Below are 16,099 nucleotides of genomic sequence, written 5' to 3' on the forward strand. Positions count from 1 at the left end.
AAACCCTTTGGTCTGAGAAGCCAACTTTGGACACCCAAACAGGCCCCTTTGCTAGCCGTACTTTATAAGACAGGCCATGATATCCCAGTCCTCAGAAAAGCGCAGCCTGTCTGACACCAGGACTCCCTCTCCCCTGAGCCTATGAGCCCCAGTCTGGTTCTGACCTGAAAGTCCCCCATAAGATGAGTGACTGGCACTGCTGACCAGGCGTTCAAAGTCCCCGAGGACAGGCCATGTGCCCCTCAGACTGGGGCTCTCTGAGGACAGGACATGCCTCCTTCAGACTAGGACTCTTTAGAAGATAGGCCATGTCTCCCTTGGATTGGGCCCTCTGAGGACAGGACATGCCCCCTTCAGCGCCAGCCCTCTGAGGACAGGACATGCCCCCTTCAGCGCCAGCCCTCTGAGAACAGGCCGTGTCTCCCCTCAGACTAGGGCCCTTTTGTGGATAGGCTATGTCTCCCTCAGATTGGGGCTTTCTAAGGAGAGGCCGTGTCTCTGTCAACCAAGGCTCCGTTTCTTGTCTTTTCTTCCAGGCTGTCTCTATGGAGATGGGATGTGTTACTCCACTTCTGAGGTGATGGCCAGCTAATTAAGGACTAAGCAGAATTAAACCCAGCTCTTGGGGTGAAGCCCGAAACCCTTTTTGACGTGCAACACCCTCCCTCTCCCCATAATCCCTGTGGGTCTATGAGCTTGGCGGTTGGCTCTGCTGTTTTTCACAAGTGTCAGGAAGCAAGGCTTCCAAGACAGCTGCTTCCCCATCACAGGGAAAGGGCCGTTTAAGGGCTGACACTTTATAACTCATCTCCCCCACGGAGCTATTAGGCAAGTCAGGCATGTGCTTTTTTGAAAAGCCTCACAGTTTAGCTACAGGATTAGTTCTAGTTCATTTACTCACAAGTCTACTGGCCAAATGCTACAACCAGAAAAGCCCATCACCCTGCATGATCAATGGTTAATAACCTCAGTTGGGTTTCATGCCCTGGCCAGCCAGCACGGAATCACAATGGTTCCAGTAAGCCTTCCCAGCTCAGCTCCAGTGTCTCCACCAACCGACCCTGCCTGCAGGTGACACTCTAGCCCTGCAGGTGACTTCCATCTATACACCTGCCCACCCAAGGGATCCTATGAGAGCCAAGCCTTCTGCTGGATTTTTGTGTGCACTGTCCTTCGCCAGCTACCTAGGGCATCATGAGGCCTGGTCATGTCTCCTATAGACCGGGTCTCCCTGAAGACAGGCTAACTCCTTCTCCACTCCCACCTCAGTGTGAGCCTGTCTGCACAGCAGGGTTCAGAGCTGACCCCAACAGAGGACCCAGGCACCGGACTCATTCACAAACAAACAACAGATCTGCATCCTGCTGGCAGATGCCAAGGATAAGCTGGCTTGGCCCTTTAGGAATTAGTCTAAAATACACGATTGTATTTCAGGAGCCTTAAGGGTGTTTCTGAAACCTTGGGGCCCAAGACAGTTATAACATATGTCCATTTTAGACTTTGGAAAATAGGGCGCTATAATTGGAAAAGTTAGTGCAGCCTTAAGTACAGGGAGCCGGTCTCTTTACATCTCAAATACCAGGTATTTAGGTGGCTTTCTTGGAACCTGGCATTAGGGACACGTGTGAGTGTGCCAGGCTCATTCCTGAGGAGAGAGTGGGAGAAGCCGGCGAGGGTGCTCAGGCAGGCACATCAGTCTCATCTGTAAGGCCAGCTACCTCAGATCCCAGTCCCTCTCCTTTCTCCTACCTCCCTTCTCTTTCCCCGGCCCTAGGACTATGTGTAAACGCAGGGTAAGTATCGTGCCCTAAAGCATGTCAGGCCTTGGCTGTCTCAAGGGTGGGAAACATGACTCCTGTGACCTGCCTGAACACAGCACTTGTGCCCTTTGGGTGCCAACACCCAACTATCCAGATTCAAATCTTCCTGTGCCCACTCAGGCAAGTTTCCTAACCTCTCTGGGCCTTGATTTACACATTCATAAAACCCGATGAAAGTTCTAATACCTACTTCCCAGAGTCTCTGGGACGATTAAGGTGGTAATTTACACGAAGTGTTTCACACCATTCCTGGCACATGGTAAGACCTCAGTAAATGTTACCTGCTATAATTATATTTTAAATGGGTTAAAATATTCCCAAAGCAATGTTTCATTAGACCTTGGATTTGTGACTAGGCCTCACGTTGACTCCTGCTCAGATCCAGGGGATTGTTCTTGGTCTACTACACATTTGCTTCTGTGTTGATTTATTCATTTGCCCACATAACACACTCATGTGAGTTGTGGGACTCATCACATCCCTCAAACCCCATAGAAAGGACATAGAGTCTCAGCTGTATGCAGCCTCACGTGAAGCTACAACTTCAAGCAATAAATTTCACCACAACCACCAGGCAAGGGGTGAGAGGATCATTTGGTTCTGGAGGAGAGGCTATGGTTCCCCCCAAGACCTCCCAGAGCATCCCCAAGTTCCTGCGTAGTGTTTGAGTGTCAAGGAGTAAGGGCAGGCAACACATCTGCCTCTTGATGTAGAAAAAGAAAAGCACATGGAGGTTTTCCGGTCAACGCCAAGGGCCTGAGCTGTTCGCATGGGTTTGCTTCAGTTGCTGATGCTGCATAACAAGCCACCCCTTAAAACTAGTAGCTTTAAACAATCATTATTTATTTGATCATAAGTCTGTAATTTGGACAGGGTGTAGCAAGGACAGCCTGGCTTTGCTCTGTAAGACCTTATCCTGGAAAGTTACATTGGTAAATTGCTTCACTCTTGGGCTGCCAAGGTGGTACAGGCTGGAGCGGAGTCTCTGTCTCGTCTGATATGGCCTCTCCTTGTGGCCAGGATGCTCGAGATTGACCCTTGGTTTCAGAGACTAAACATCTCAGAGTAAAAACTCAAGGAGACAAGCTAGGGCATAGTTCGGTTAGAAGGGTGCTTGCTTGCCACTCACAAAGCTGGAAATTCGATTCCCAACACCACATAGAACACATTGTGGTAGCACATACCTACAATGCCAGCACCTGGGAGGCAGAGGCAGGAGGATCAGGAGTTCGAGGCCATCTTTAACTATTAGTGAGTTCAAGGCCAGCCTGAACAACTTGAGATCCTGTCTCAGCAAAACCAAGTGAATTCCAAGAGGACAGGACCCATTTACTCAAGGACTTCCTGAGGCCTTGATTTCACCATACTTATTATGTTCCATTAGCTTTGGCAAGTCATAGACAAATCTAGGGTCATTGTGTAGGATGGGGCAACCTTACAAGGGTATGGATACTCTGATAGATGACGGATGGAGACCACCAAAGCTCATCAAAACATGGGATCCCGGGCCCAACCTATAACCAGATATATCTATGGAGGTCCCAGGATAACCATTCCATTGAGAGTCTTGCAACACTGTAGCAAAGAAACTCTAAAATACAGAGCAAGACAGGATAGATGCTCTCTCTTTCGCACAAATAATACAAGTAGGTGACATCATGAGGTGATGCAGTGGTTTAAGGATCTCAGGAGCCCAGGCCCCTTCAGTCTTGTGACTCTCTGCTCTTGTTAGCATTTTGTGTTCAGCTTTTATCATGCAGTCCAGAATGACGGTGTCAGTCTCTACTCTACCCTGGCCTTTGCATTCTTGCCAGTAAGAAAAGGCTATGCCATTGATGGGACCTAAACAGCTACATCTACATGACCCGCAGGAAAACGAAGGTTTTGGTGGAGAGCTTTGCATCCAACCTGCTACTGAGCTTTGTGAGGAGCTAGCTGGTTCACAGGGAGGAAGTACAATCTACCACTCCTGGCTTTATCAGCTTCCTTGGCCATGGGCAGTCCTGAGCGTCTCCAGGGTCTGGTGGAAGAGGGTACCATAAGAGGCTATCACAGTTCCAAAGAAGAATCTAAGAGTCCAGTTCTTAGCCAGAGTTCTATAGCCAAAGCCTCCAAGGGGCTGGGACCTAGCTGTGGATTGCAGAGGCCAAAATCAGAAGTGGCATAAACCTGAAACCTGGTTTCAGAGAGCACCTCCAACCACTCCCATCCACCCACTTCTACAGCTGTCAACAGCTGGCAGGAAGACTAGGCTCAGTGCAAAGCTATCTGCCTGTCAAACAAAAGTGGATCAGCTGGCTGCCTGACACATCTATGCCAATGCTGACTGCCCAAGACACATGTCTGTCCTGGTCTGGAGCCCTCAGTGTCTCTGTCAGATGTACAATTACTTTGTAGCTTGCTACTCCTCCACCCCCAGTTTTACTGTCTTTAATGGAAGGTATCCCGTTTAGTGTTAAAGTTGTAAGAGGTGCAGACACGAAAGCTCTGTCCCAGGGTCTTTGAAGTAAAAAGGTGTGGGCACAGTCATTCCAGAGCTGGGATAAGGTAAAGCCACCAAACAACAAAGAGAAGGCAGGGGCTATAACATCAGGTCCACAATGTAAGCTGCGTACTCAAACTCCTGAAAATGACTGGTTGGTCCGTTCCTAATGAGGAGCTTCAGAGGAGGGAGCAAGCTCAGATTCTCCTGCATAGACAGGGCCCTGCTGAACTGCATGTAAGTCCAAGTATTATGTCAGAAGCACTGGTAGGAAGCCGGTTAACTACCCCTCCCCACAGGCTGAAAGGACAAAGGACAAATAGGGAGCCTCCATCCTTCCTTCACCTGCAGGCCCCTCAGAATCCCATTCCTCCACACGACACGGACGCCCGGGGCATGTAAGGCTTGATCAGTGATGAAGCTTGTCTTGGAGAGAAGAAGGACACAGAAAAAAAAGGAACAGGGTTGGGGGGGGGGCGGGTGGCTCAGCTGGTGAGAGTGCTAGCCCAACAAGCCGCAAGACCTGAGTTCAATTCCCGGAGTCACATACTGGGTCAGATACAGTGGGTCAGCTAGCCTGGAGTAAGCCACACAGTAGCAGAAACAAGAGAGACTCTGCCCCAGTGGGGTGAGAAAACTGACCCCTGAACGTTGTCCTCTGACCTCCACACGCAGAACGTGGCTCGTGTGCATCTGCACACACAAACACATGCACATGCAAAAACACGCACAGATAAACAAAGTTAAAAACAACATATAAAGACATTTTCATTCCTACCAATAATCAAAGAAACACACACACACACATATAACATCTATATCAATTACTTTATCTTAAAAGAACTGGCAAGATAGCTCAGGGGTTAGGTTGCTTCCAAGTCTGACAGTCAGAGTTCAATCCCTGGAACCCACATGAAGGAAAGAGGAAACTGTCTCCTGGGAGTTGACCTCTGACTTCCACATGGGGGCCATGGTATATGTGTACATACATACATACATACATACATACATACATACATGCATGCATACACACAACAAATAAATAAATAGATAGGTAGGTAGATAGATAAATGTAGTAGAAAGTATGTGCGCGTGCGTGCGTGCGTGCGTGCGTGCGTGCGTGTGTGTGTGTGTGTGTGTGTGTGTGCATGTGTACATATGGAAATCAGAGGACAAATTGCAAGAGTGAGTTCTCCCTTTCTGCCACTAGGATTGAACTCAGATTTTTCAGTCTTGGTGGCAAGTGCCTTTACCTCTTGAGTAATCTAACTGGCCCTCAAAATATTTTTTTTTCTAGCAAAGTGCATGCTGGGACACCACGATAGTTGGCTCCTCAGCCCTTATGACTCTGTACCTCTTGGCTCTCCTACCTGTGCCTGCCCCATTATGGCTTTTTGGTTCAGTTGGCCCTTATTTGTAGGGTACCTACTCCTTATTCAGATGCTCCAGTCAGATTTCCCTCTGCATTATTTGAATCCAAAGACACAGAAAGGCCGGATGTGGTGCACGCCTTTAATCCCAGCACTTGGGAGGCAGAGACAGGTTTATTTCTGAGTTTGAGGCCAGCCTGGTCTACAAAGTGAGTTCCAGGACAGCCAGGGCTACAGAGAAACCCTGTCTCGAAAAACCAAAACCCAACCAACCAACCAAACAAACAACAAAAAACCAAAAAACGAAAAAAACAAAAACAAAGACACAGAAAGGAGGGACTAGAGCAGTTGTTGTGAGTCTGAGATATCCCTCCCTAGGAGCACTGGTATCCATCAGGAAAATCTGTGTGAAATGGCAGCCGGCACCTACCAGTTACTGTCTGTACCTTTGATCTCATTTAGTCTTTTGTGTCTCATTCTTTTCATCTGCAAAATAGGGATAATGATGACTTTGGTTTCATGGCGTGGGTGGAAAAATTACCTGGTCGAGGACCTGGAACAAAGTAAGGCCTCAGAAACGGTGAGCAGACAGGATGGGGGTGGGCGAAAAGGGAGTGGGAAGAGTCTGGGCTGTAACTCAGCTCAATTCCCAGTGCTGCAGAGGTGCGAGCCTGTGATTTCAGCCCGTGGGAGGCAGAGGAGGGCAGAGGCAGAGGCTGAGGGCAGAGGCTGAGGGCAGAGGCAGAGGCAGAGGCAGAGGCAGAGGCAGAGGCAGAGGCAGAGGCAGAGGCAGAGGCAGAGGCAGAGGCAGAGGCAGAGGCAGAGGCAGAGGCAGAGGCAGAGGCAGAGGCAGAGGCAGAGGCAGAGGCAGAGGCAGAGGCAGAGGCAGAGGCAGAGGCAGAGGCAGAGGCAGAGGCTGAGGCTGAGGCTGAGGCTGAGGGCAGAGGAAGAGGACCAGAGGTTCAAGGTCATCTTTAGGTATAAAGTGAGTACCACCCAGTCTGGGATGCATGAGAACTAAGTCTCAAAAGGAAAAATAAGAGAGCCAGGAGAGGGGAGGAGGGGAAGCAGAAGAGAAAAGGAAGGCCCGGGGCTGGAGGCAGCGCCTGTTGGCGCCCTGCTCTGATTTCCCTGAAGCCTGTTTGGCTCAGGCATGAGCTGTATCTTTATATTACACCCTCCCTTGCGAACTTCTGAAGCAATTTGGCAAGCCACATCAAATAGCACCGACACAGCCTAACCCGCCAGCCCAAGCACTTATCTTACAGAAATAATTAATAAGAAGGAAAAAGCCACATGCCCGAAGATGTCCATGGAAGCCTTATTTAAAAGAAGGGCAAATTGGAAGCCCTCAAAGGTCCAGCAATTAGGGAACAGAAAGGGTCTGAGATGGAATATTACGCAGCCATTAAAATGGCAAATGCGAGGCTACACGGTAACATCAAATATTTATGAAATAACCGGTGGTGGAAGCAAAATACGAAACTGCAGCAGACTAATTACACTGGGTTTTTAAAATGTGGATGTGCGCAAACAGGGCTGAAGGGGATTGCTGGACAAAAGCAACCTTTTTCTTTGGCTCTCTCCACTCTGAAGCTCTTCAGAGGGAAGGGTCCATTTCCCGAATGCCCCCAAGGCATCCCAATCTAAGGACGGAGAAAGCTGAGTGCCACAGCCTCTTCTTGCCAGCCTTCACCCGCCTCTCTGGGGAAAGGATGTTCAGGACAGGCTGCTGGTATTTTTAGTCAGGCCTCTTGCAGTCCAGTGCTCTGGGGGTAAAAATAGCTGGGGTGGAAGGCACTGCGCTAACTCTGCCGCTCTCTGCCCCCACCTCCACCCTGGACCAGGCGCCTCCCGGTCTTGGAGCCACGGCTTTCCACTGCCTGACCCTGGCTCTACCCCATCTCTGAGGTCTCAGTGGCCAAGAAAGAATGCTCTGGTCTGATATGTCTTGCCTTGGCCAGCCCACGAGAGCCAAGCTCTCCATTTTACAGATAAATATACTGAGACCAGCTAGAAGAAGCCTGCTAGGAAGCAGAGGGCCAAAGAATCCCGTGTCCACTCAACCCCACCCTCTCCAGGCCCGTTTATCCCTGCCTTCTCAGCCGATGCCTCTCACTCATAGCGGGAAGAGTCCCAAGGGATGCCCGCTCTCATAAGCACAGAGGCAGAAGGGGACCAAGGACTGGAAATCGTGCAATGTACACTCAGCTCTTGGTCTGTGGTTTGTTGGCTGTGGGATTGGGACAAGTCACCTTCTGCTCCGAGCTGCAATTTGTCTATAAAACCAAGGAGCTGGCCAAGACCAGCTCTTGTGAGTTTTTGCCTGTTTTTTTTTTCTTCTTCTTCTTTTCTTTTTTTCTTTTTCTCAATACTCTGAACCTCTGATTGTCTTACGTCTATCTCCAGTGCTGGGATTAAAGACTCGTGTTCCCACACCCAGTTTGCTTAGCGCTGAGGATCCAACCCAGGCCTTCTTGCACACTGAATAAGAAAGAGATCTCTCAACTGAGCAGCGAGAGCTCTACCACCCAGCCAGCCCCCGCCCCCACCGTCTTTCTGAATCAATGAACTGGATCCTGGAAGCTTTCCTCATCTTTATCTATTACATCAGCCCTGCCACCTTCCTTGGAACCTGCCAGAGAGACTCTGGGTTCTCAGACTCCATGGGGACACCCATTAGGGATAATCTGTGACTGGTGCTGCCTCTCAGGCAAACTTCCTCCAGTTCCAGGCTCGCTTCTAAGTGTCTCCCATCTGCTGGGGCACCTTCTTAAGGAATGCTTGCTAATTTTAACACTAGCTGAAGCCAGATTTAAGTAAATATGCTAGCAAAAATAAATCCTACAAGTGAGTTGAAGGCAAAATGTACTAGGCTCGAGGCTGCCTGAAGCCTGTCGCTCCCTGCTACTCTGACTGTGTGAAGTTACCCTGCATGGAAGTCCCTGAATGCACCCTCTGGCCAGTAACCTCTTAAAGCCCAGCCTGCTCTACCTCGTGTGTGTGTGTGTGTGTGTGTGTGTGTGTGTGTGTGTGTGTGTACTCACACATGCACATGTGCATGCACATACATGCACGTGAGCGTATGTGCATGTGGAGACCAGAAGTTCATATCAAGTGTCTTCCCCAATCACTCTATACTTTATAGTATTGAGTCAAGGTCTCTCACTGAACTTGGAGTTCTCTGATTAGCTAGACTGGCTGGCTGCAAGCTCCAGGTCTCCTCCTGTCTCTGTTCCCCTCCATGCTGGGATTATAGGAACATACAGCCACACACAGCTTTTTACGTGGGTGCTAAGGCCCTAAACCCAGGCCCACTACCTCTCCTGTGCCTCCAGCCTCACCTCTAAATGCCTCCCTGTGGGGACTAAATTTCAACATGAGTTTGGCGTGGATGCTTAAGCAACAGCAGCCCCCAACTACTTTGGTCACTGCAAATCACCTGCTTGTAACACATGTCAGGCATGGCCTTCCTTGGACCTAAGAGTTCAACCCTTAAACTCAACCAGAATTATCTGAGGGTTATAAGCTCCCAACTCTCAGAGCAAAGGCCTGGGTTGGGAGGCCACAACCCCAGAACCAGTTAAGATGTTCAACCAGTGACTCTCATCTCCCTCGCCTGTCCAGTCTTCTGGAACACAAATATTAAGTGTGTGCATGTATCCATGCATGCAGGCAGACATATGTGTCTGGCATACTTGTATCATGTGGTTTCTCTGGGCACCTCCAGCATGGGTTCCTAGCCCTGATGAGCCTGCAATGTTAAGGGCGTCCCACCCAGCTCTTCCCAATACTACAAACATGCTTCTGCAGATCTCACCTGGTCCCATGTTGAGTCACAGCCTCCGACTCAAGTGTCAGATCTCTGCCCTTAGCTGGCACTTTCTCAAAAGTGCTTGGAAACACACATTATCTCGGCCACGGACAGCTCCTCATTAGTAAAATGGGCAAACGGATCAGCACTAAATAAAGGCAGCATATTTGATAGACAAAACACAGATCCCAGGCAGGGACACTAATCCTGGAAGTCCCCGGGGCCATGGGAATGGTAGGCCCGGATCAAGGACTCAGAGAGCTGTGAGTCAGAGCTAGGCAGGCTCGGGAGCAGCAGAGAGACCATGGAAGGAGAGTGCACTGTGAGATGGTGTTGCTCCCCATGTGATGCTAAGAACTACTCACTCCCCTCGGGGAGGAGGGTGGGTCCAGGGAACTCCCAGGAGAGTGTCTTCTCTTGTTGTTCCCACTTCTGGAAGCCAGAGGCACAGCTGTCCACTTGACCTGGCACAAAGGTGCAGGAGGACTACACTGATCTTTCAGTGGTTAAGGGCACTGTTGCCCTTGCCGAGGACCAGAAGCCAGCTCCCAACACTCACATGGGGGCTGTGACTGTCTGGACCTCCAGCCCCAAGGAAGCTGATGCCTTTGGTCTTCTCCTACATCTGTGCTCAAAAGCACATATCCACAGAAAGACAAATGTGCATGTACGCACATACGTGCCAGTGTGTGAGCACACTCATACACACACACACACACACACACACACACACACACACAACTTTAAAAATCTCTTTTTAAAAAAATGCATGAGGGAGGCTGGGTGTGGTGTCACACACCTTTAATCCCAGCATTTGGGAGGCAGAAGCAGGCTTATCTCTGTGAGTTCAAGGTCAACCTTGTCTATAAAGCAACTCTAGGACAGCCAGAGCTGTTTCCTGGGCTTCCCTGTAACCTGAGCTCTGTGACAGTTCACACTGATTGCCATCTTAACCAGGATCTAAAATCACCCAGGAGACAAGCCACTGGGTGTTGTCAGTACGGGGGTTTTTGATGGGGTTCACTGAGGTAGGAAGATCCATGAACATGGACGGCAGGTACCACCCTGGGGGTTGGGGTCCTAGACTAAAGAAAAAAGAAAATGGGGTGAGGGCCAGTATTTGTTTCTGTTTCCTGAACGTGTGTGTGCGAGGTGACCAGAGTTCTCAAGCTCCTGCTGCCGTGCTGTCCCTGCTGTGACAGGCCACACTGTCAACTGTGGGCCAAATAAACTCTGAAGCCATGGTTGCCAGATGAAGCACTGTGACAACTAATACAGGCTCAGCTCCCCAGAGCTGCCCCCCAGGCCTCTCTGAGTCCCCCGTGAAAGGCAGGTGGCTCTAAAACTACATTTATACAGTGTGTAAGCAGAGAAAGTTATCCTGTGCTGTGGGTTAGAAGAAACAGCTTAGAGTAGAAGCTCAGGTCCTGCCTTCATTTGCTGCCTGCCTCTACTTCCCCATCTGCAAAATGAACCACTCATTGCCCTTTCTAGGCCCACTTAACTGACTGACCTCGGCTTCCCTGAAACTCAGTCTCTTTGCTCATGAGACGGTCAAGTAGATCACCATCTCTTCTGCATCTCTAGGCTTGGAGAAGACCAAGGTTCTGAAGTCTGCCAAAGCGAGTTGAAAATTAGATCACAGAAAGGCACGAAAGGCCTGTTATGAGGACAGCAGGTGTACTCCCCGAGGTGGGGAAGGGGTTGGGGGGGGGGGGCAGGGAGCGCGAGGTTGAAGACTTACAAAGCCACGTGGACTCGGGTGTCTCTGCTTGTTCACAGCGACCTTCTGTTCTAACAAGCCCCGTTGCAGGCTTCTGCATTACAACACTTCCTCCCCATTTGATCTTGAGAACAGTCAGCTAGTCAGTCAGTTATGGCTACTGCCCACACAAAGTGGTAGTACTGCCCCAACCTACAAGCTCAGTGGAAGGGCTTACGTCCAGGGCCGTTCCCTGCGGGATAAAGGATGGACTTTAGGAGGCCACACTGTTCGTACAAGCTGTAGATGCTGGCCAACCTTCAGCTTCTCTCCCTGTCCCTCCACGCTCCTCTACCTATAGGAATGGCCAATACAGATGGCTGCTTTCATGTCCCAGGGGATCAAAGGGTTGGCTGTAGCTTGGGAAGAAAGACATGCTCCTGAAAGCCACCTGAGCAGGTGGGCACAAAGCACTTCCACGCTTGCCCTCTGCAGCCAGCCTGGAGCCCCTCCCACCAGGACGCGCATGCGCACTGGTTGGCCTCCTGCCACGCCTCCCACGATCCCCCCCCCCCCCAGCATCCCCTACCACCACGTGAGTGCACATTACAGGGCAAGACACAGGAGCTTGAAGCCCTGCTTGAAGCACGTTCCTCTTCACTTTGGTTAAGTAATTTGTCTGTGGAACGTGTTGTCCCCGCTGGGTTAAGACACCGTCATGTCTCAGAATAATAAGAGGAAAAAGACAAAGACTCAGAGAGAGAATGGCAGGGAAACAGATAGTACTTGAGGCAGAGGAAAGGTCGGACACCAGGAGAAAGGCAGGCAGATAGGGGACAGACAGACAGGGAGACATGGCTGACCACGAGGGAAACAAAAACAGCCAGAGGCTGGAGAGAAGCAGAGAGACAATGAGGAGGTTGATGAGGCATGACAGCAGATTGCTTTTGTTTTTCGAGACAGGGTTTCTCTGTGTACCAGAGCCCTGGCTGTCCTGGAACTCACTGTGTAGACCAGGCTTGGCTTCGAACTCACAAAGATCCCTTGCCTCTGCCTCCTGAGTGCTGGAATTAAAGGCGTGTACCACCATACCAGCCTCTGTACATAAAATGTTGAAAGGACTGGAAACACAAAGAGAATGAGGGAGCAGAAAGAAGAGGGACATTTGAGTGCTGTGGAAACGGACCACACAGCGGCAGAGGGCTTTTCTGAGCTTGCTGCCTGCCCAAGGCTTTGGGAAGAGGCCTGCTAACACACCTGAGTCTTCCCACCACACGGCCAGGCTTCTGGTTCTCCTCAGATAATGTTTCCTTTCTAGGTTCGGTCCTACCCTTTTGGGTCTCACAACCCTCAGGCCGGAAGGGGTACCCAGCTTCATCTGGGACAAAGACCAAGAGCTAGAAGACCCGAAGTAAGGAAGTCTTGGGGTACCTCTACCTGCAGCCCCTAGACTTCGGCTGACTGTGAAGTCTGTGACACAGCCTGGGGCTGAGAGCCTGAGGGGAGCCTGGCAGGCAGTGGGTTGCTTCCAAGATGCGTTTTCTATGCCAGTCCTCCCCCCGCCCCCCTCAGGGCATGACCAATCACTGCTGTTGGTCCCCAGACTCCCTGACCCCTACCCCTACCCACTTCAACCCCCCCCAACATATCTTTCACCACCGTGGATTGAAAGGAGTTAGATCCTGCTCTGCCCTGTCACTACATGGCAAAGTGTCATAAGCGATTGATGCTTTCCCCCCTCTGAGCCTCCTCTTCTGGGAAACTGTCTCTCCTAAAGCCTTGGAGGATGGCTGTGAGCATAGGCTCATATAGTCCTGCCTATGTTCCCAGCACAACAGAAGCACAGGACAAAGGAGAGGCGGTGACAGTCCTTACTGTAGCTGTGGCCAGGGCAGGGACAGTGGAGTAAGAATTCTGGCCTGAGATGATTTATAGGGACTTGGTCACACTTACGAAAGTGAGAGGATGCCTGGCCCACCATGACCTACTCCGCCCACATCCAGCAAGACCCTGACCAGCAGGTAGTCTACCAGGTCTGACAGGCATAGCACTGGCTCACAACACTCTCAGAGGCCCATGAAACATTTCAACTTATTTTGGAGTCAGAAGGAAAAGCTGATTGGTCAAGTCAAATAAGTGTTTTTATATAAAGTATAGATATATTTGTCCTTATTCCAATGCAGTTGCAAAATGTTATTTTGGATATATATATATATATACTTTTTATTAATTAATTAAAACAAACAAACCAATCAAAACCACGAGTAGAGTTCCAGAACAGGTTTTGGGATAACTCATGTTCTCACCAGCCATTCTCGATCACCGGTGAGGACAGATGACATGAACTGGTGGTGGCTGTAATAGGTTTGGTCCAGGACAGATGGGACAAATCCCATCTATGTCTCTATGGAGAAGAGAGTCAAGAGAAGGGATACAGTGGAGATACAAGCAGGAGAAGATACAGCAGGAGAGCTGGAGCTACTGCGGTCCTCTAGCCAAACAGTGTGCACCCTAAAGACCTCTACTCACCACAGCGGGCCTTGCTCTGAAAGACATGCCTGTCCCCAGGAAGCCCTAGCCTGGGGGAGACACAGCCACCTCGTGGAGTTCAGATACCACAAAAGTATAACAACTTAAAGGGAATACCTCCTTGTGTCCCACAAGTGGCCAGGTAGTTTGCTGTATGGCTATAGAGGAACCAAAGATGCTCTTAGCTGGTAGAAGGAGGAAGACATCTCAGCAGTGAAGACATCTCCCCCCTAGAAGACAGGGGAGGGGTGGAGCTGGGTACCAGAGTGGAAAGACTCTAGCACTGCTATCAGAGAAGGCCTGATGGACAGAGAGGATTGGTGGCTTCGGCATGGCAAGATCTCAGATGATCTAGTTGGTCTCTAGGCATCGAGCTCATACCTGGCTCCCCTATACTGTGGCTATCCCTGGGACATCTCTGTCAGAGTTTCACAGGGACAGAGGAGTCATTCCTGGTGTGGTCAGGTAACCACATGACCCAGGTCCCCCCCCCCCCCCTTCCCCCTCTTCCCAGGCCTGCTGCCGCCAGCCAGGCCCCCTGCAGAATTAAATGACCATATTGGAAATAGCAAAGTAAACACCAATAGGTAATGTGCAAATTAAAGTCTTTTCTCCCAGGTCCCTTATTTATAGACCTGAGCTCAGTAGCCACACCCTCCTGGGCACCTGCCTCACCAGCCTGTTCCAAGGACATGGCTTTCTTCCCAGTAGAGGTGGGGGCATGGTTCTAAGGCCTAGTCACCTCCAACACTTGGTGTCCCTAAGGCCATGTTGGGAACCACCCATGTGGCCACACTTAAGCTGCTTAAGGGTCTGGGCGGGGGGAGGGGGGCGGTCAATGACTGTTTAACTTGGTTCAGAAAAGATACTTAAGAGGAGTAGAGGTAGTGTCTGATATCGGTACAAGAAGCTTTCGTCCACACACGCGTGTTGTTGCTCTTGAGGTACCTGACAGGAGGGAAGCATGAAGCTAGTTGTTCATCTAAGTGTTCTGTCCTGTAACCTACTCCATCTTCCCTTCCTCTGTACAGGTAGGAATGCTGAGGTGCAGGATACAGATAAGACTAATGCCAAAGTCCCATCACGGCCGTAAAGCCACGGTTCTCCTGTCTGCCAACACAAGGCCGCCTCTCCATGGTTTCTCCAACCAAAAGACTCGTTCACAGCCTCATGCTTGCCTGTCTGGTATTTGGTCAGTCTCCAGTGTTTTCCCACCAGAGTACGTGCCAGCCTTCATGTAAGGACATCTCAGCTCCACTCCTTGAGCAGCATCAGGCAGGTAGGCCAGCTCAGACTGGAGACAAGAAGATGTCCAAACCCTTACCTGGCACCCAGTTTCCCAGGCCTGTCTGTACACCCTTATCCAGACCAGGCCACACAGGCCCAGGTCCTGGGACAGAGCATAGGTCCAAGTAAAGAGGTCCGATAGAGAGGACCCTGACCTTAGCTTACTGGTGTAGTGCTCTAACGGAGAGCAGAAGGCCACAGATGGTTAGCCACAAGAGGGACGATGCCAGGCCAGGGCCAGGAAACCACACTCTGCCCAGTTTGCTCATCTCACCAAACCTGGGAAGGCTGTCACCACGTTGGCAGTGGGGAGGCAGGAACAGAAGCTGTGGGCTTGGCCAGAGGGCAGCCGGGAAGCAGCAGCCGCCACACTTTGTAAGGAAGGTGAAGGGCTCGCCAGAGCCTTCCACGATCGGCCAAGCAGCCACATGTCCAAGAGCAGTTTCCAGTTGGAAGCCAAGGCATACCACCGCCCTGACCCTTCACAAATATCCCCAGCCACTAGGCAAACACTGAGTACTAAAATAGCCCCTGTCCTCAGCAGGTTGACTCGAATCACTGGCAGGGGCAGGTGGCCCAGAGTGTGGGCTCAGCCCATCCCCTGCCACACGGACACCTGTCAGCGTGCCTTGCCTTATCACGTGGTAAGGAGCTAAGGTGAGGAGAAGGCTCCAACAAGGTCAGCACCAGACAGAAGCTGGGCCTGGGAGGCCCTGCCCTTCCATCCCCTGCTGTGTCACCTTGAAAAGGTCACTCTCCTTCTCTCAGGGTCAGTTCCTCCCTTTGCACGATTGGGTTAGCACCCTGTCTTAGCAGATTGTGGGAGCATATGTGGATGCCAAGGACAGAGGCCCCAGTGAGTCCAGTGGACCCAGCTCTTCACCAATTCGTTAGGCCTCACGGTGAGACAATGAAGCAGTTCGCAGCACAAACTCCATCTTAGAGTTTTGGAAACTGAGGCAACACAGGGTTTGGGTGTCTGCCCAAAGTCACACCTAATGAGTGGTTGAAGTAGGACTTGGACGCCATCAGTCTGACTCCAGAACTCTAACCACAGCAGACACCACACAACGTGAAAGTGGAAAGGGGTGGTAT

This window comes from Mus musculus, chromosome 17 (genome assembly GCF_000001635.26).
Source record: "Mus musculus strain C57BL/6J chromosome 17, GRCm38.p6 C57BL/6J".
Lineage (NCBI taxonomy): Eukaryota > Metazoa > Chordata > Mammalia > Rodentia > Muridae > Mus > Mus musculus.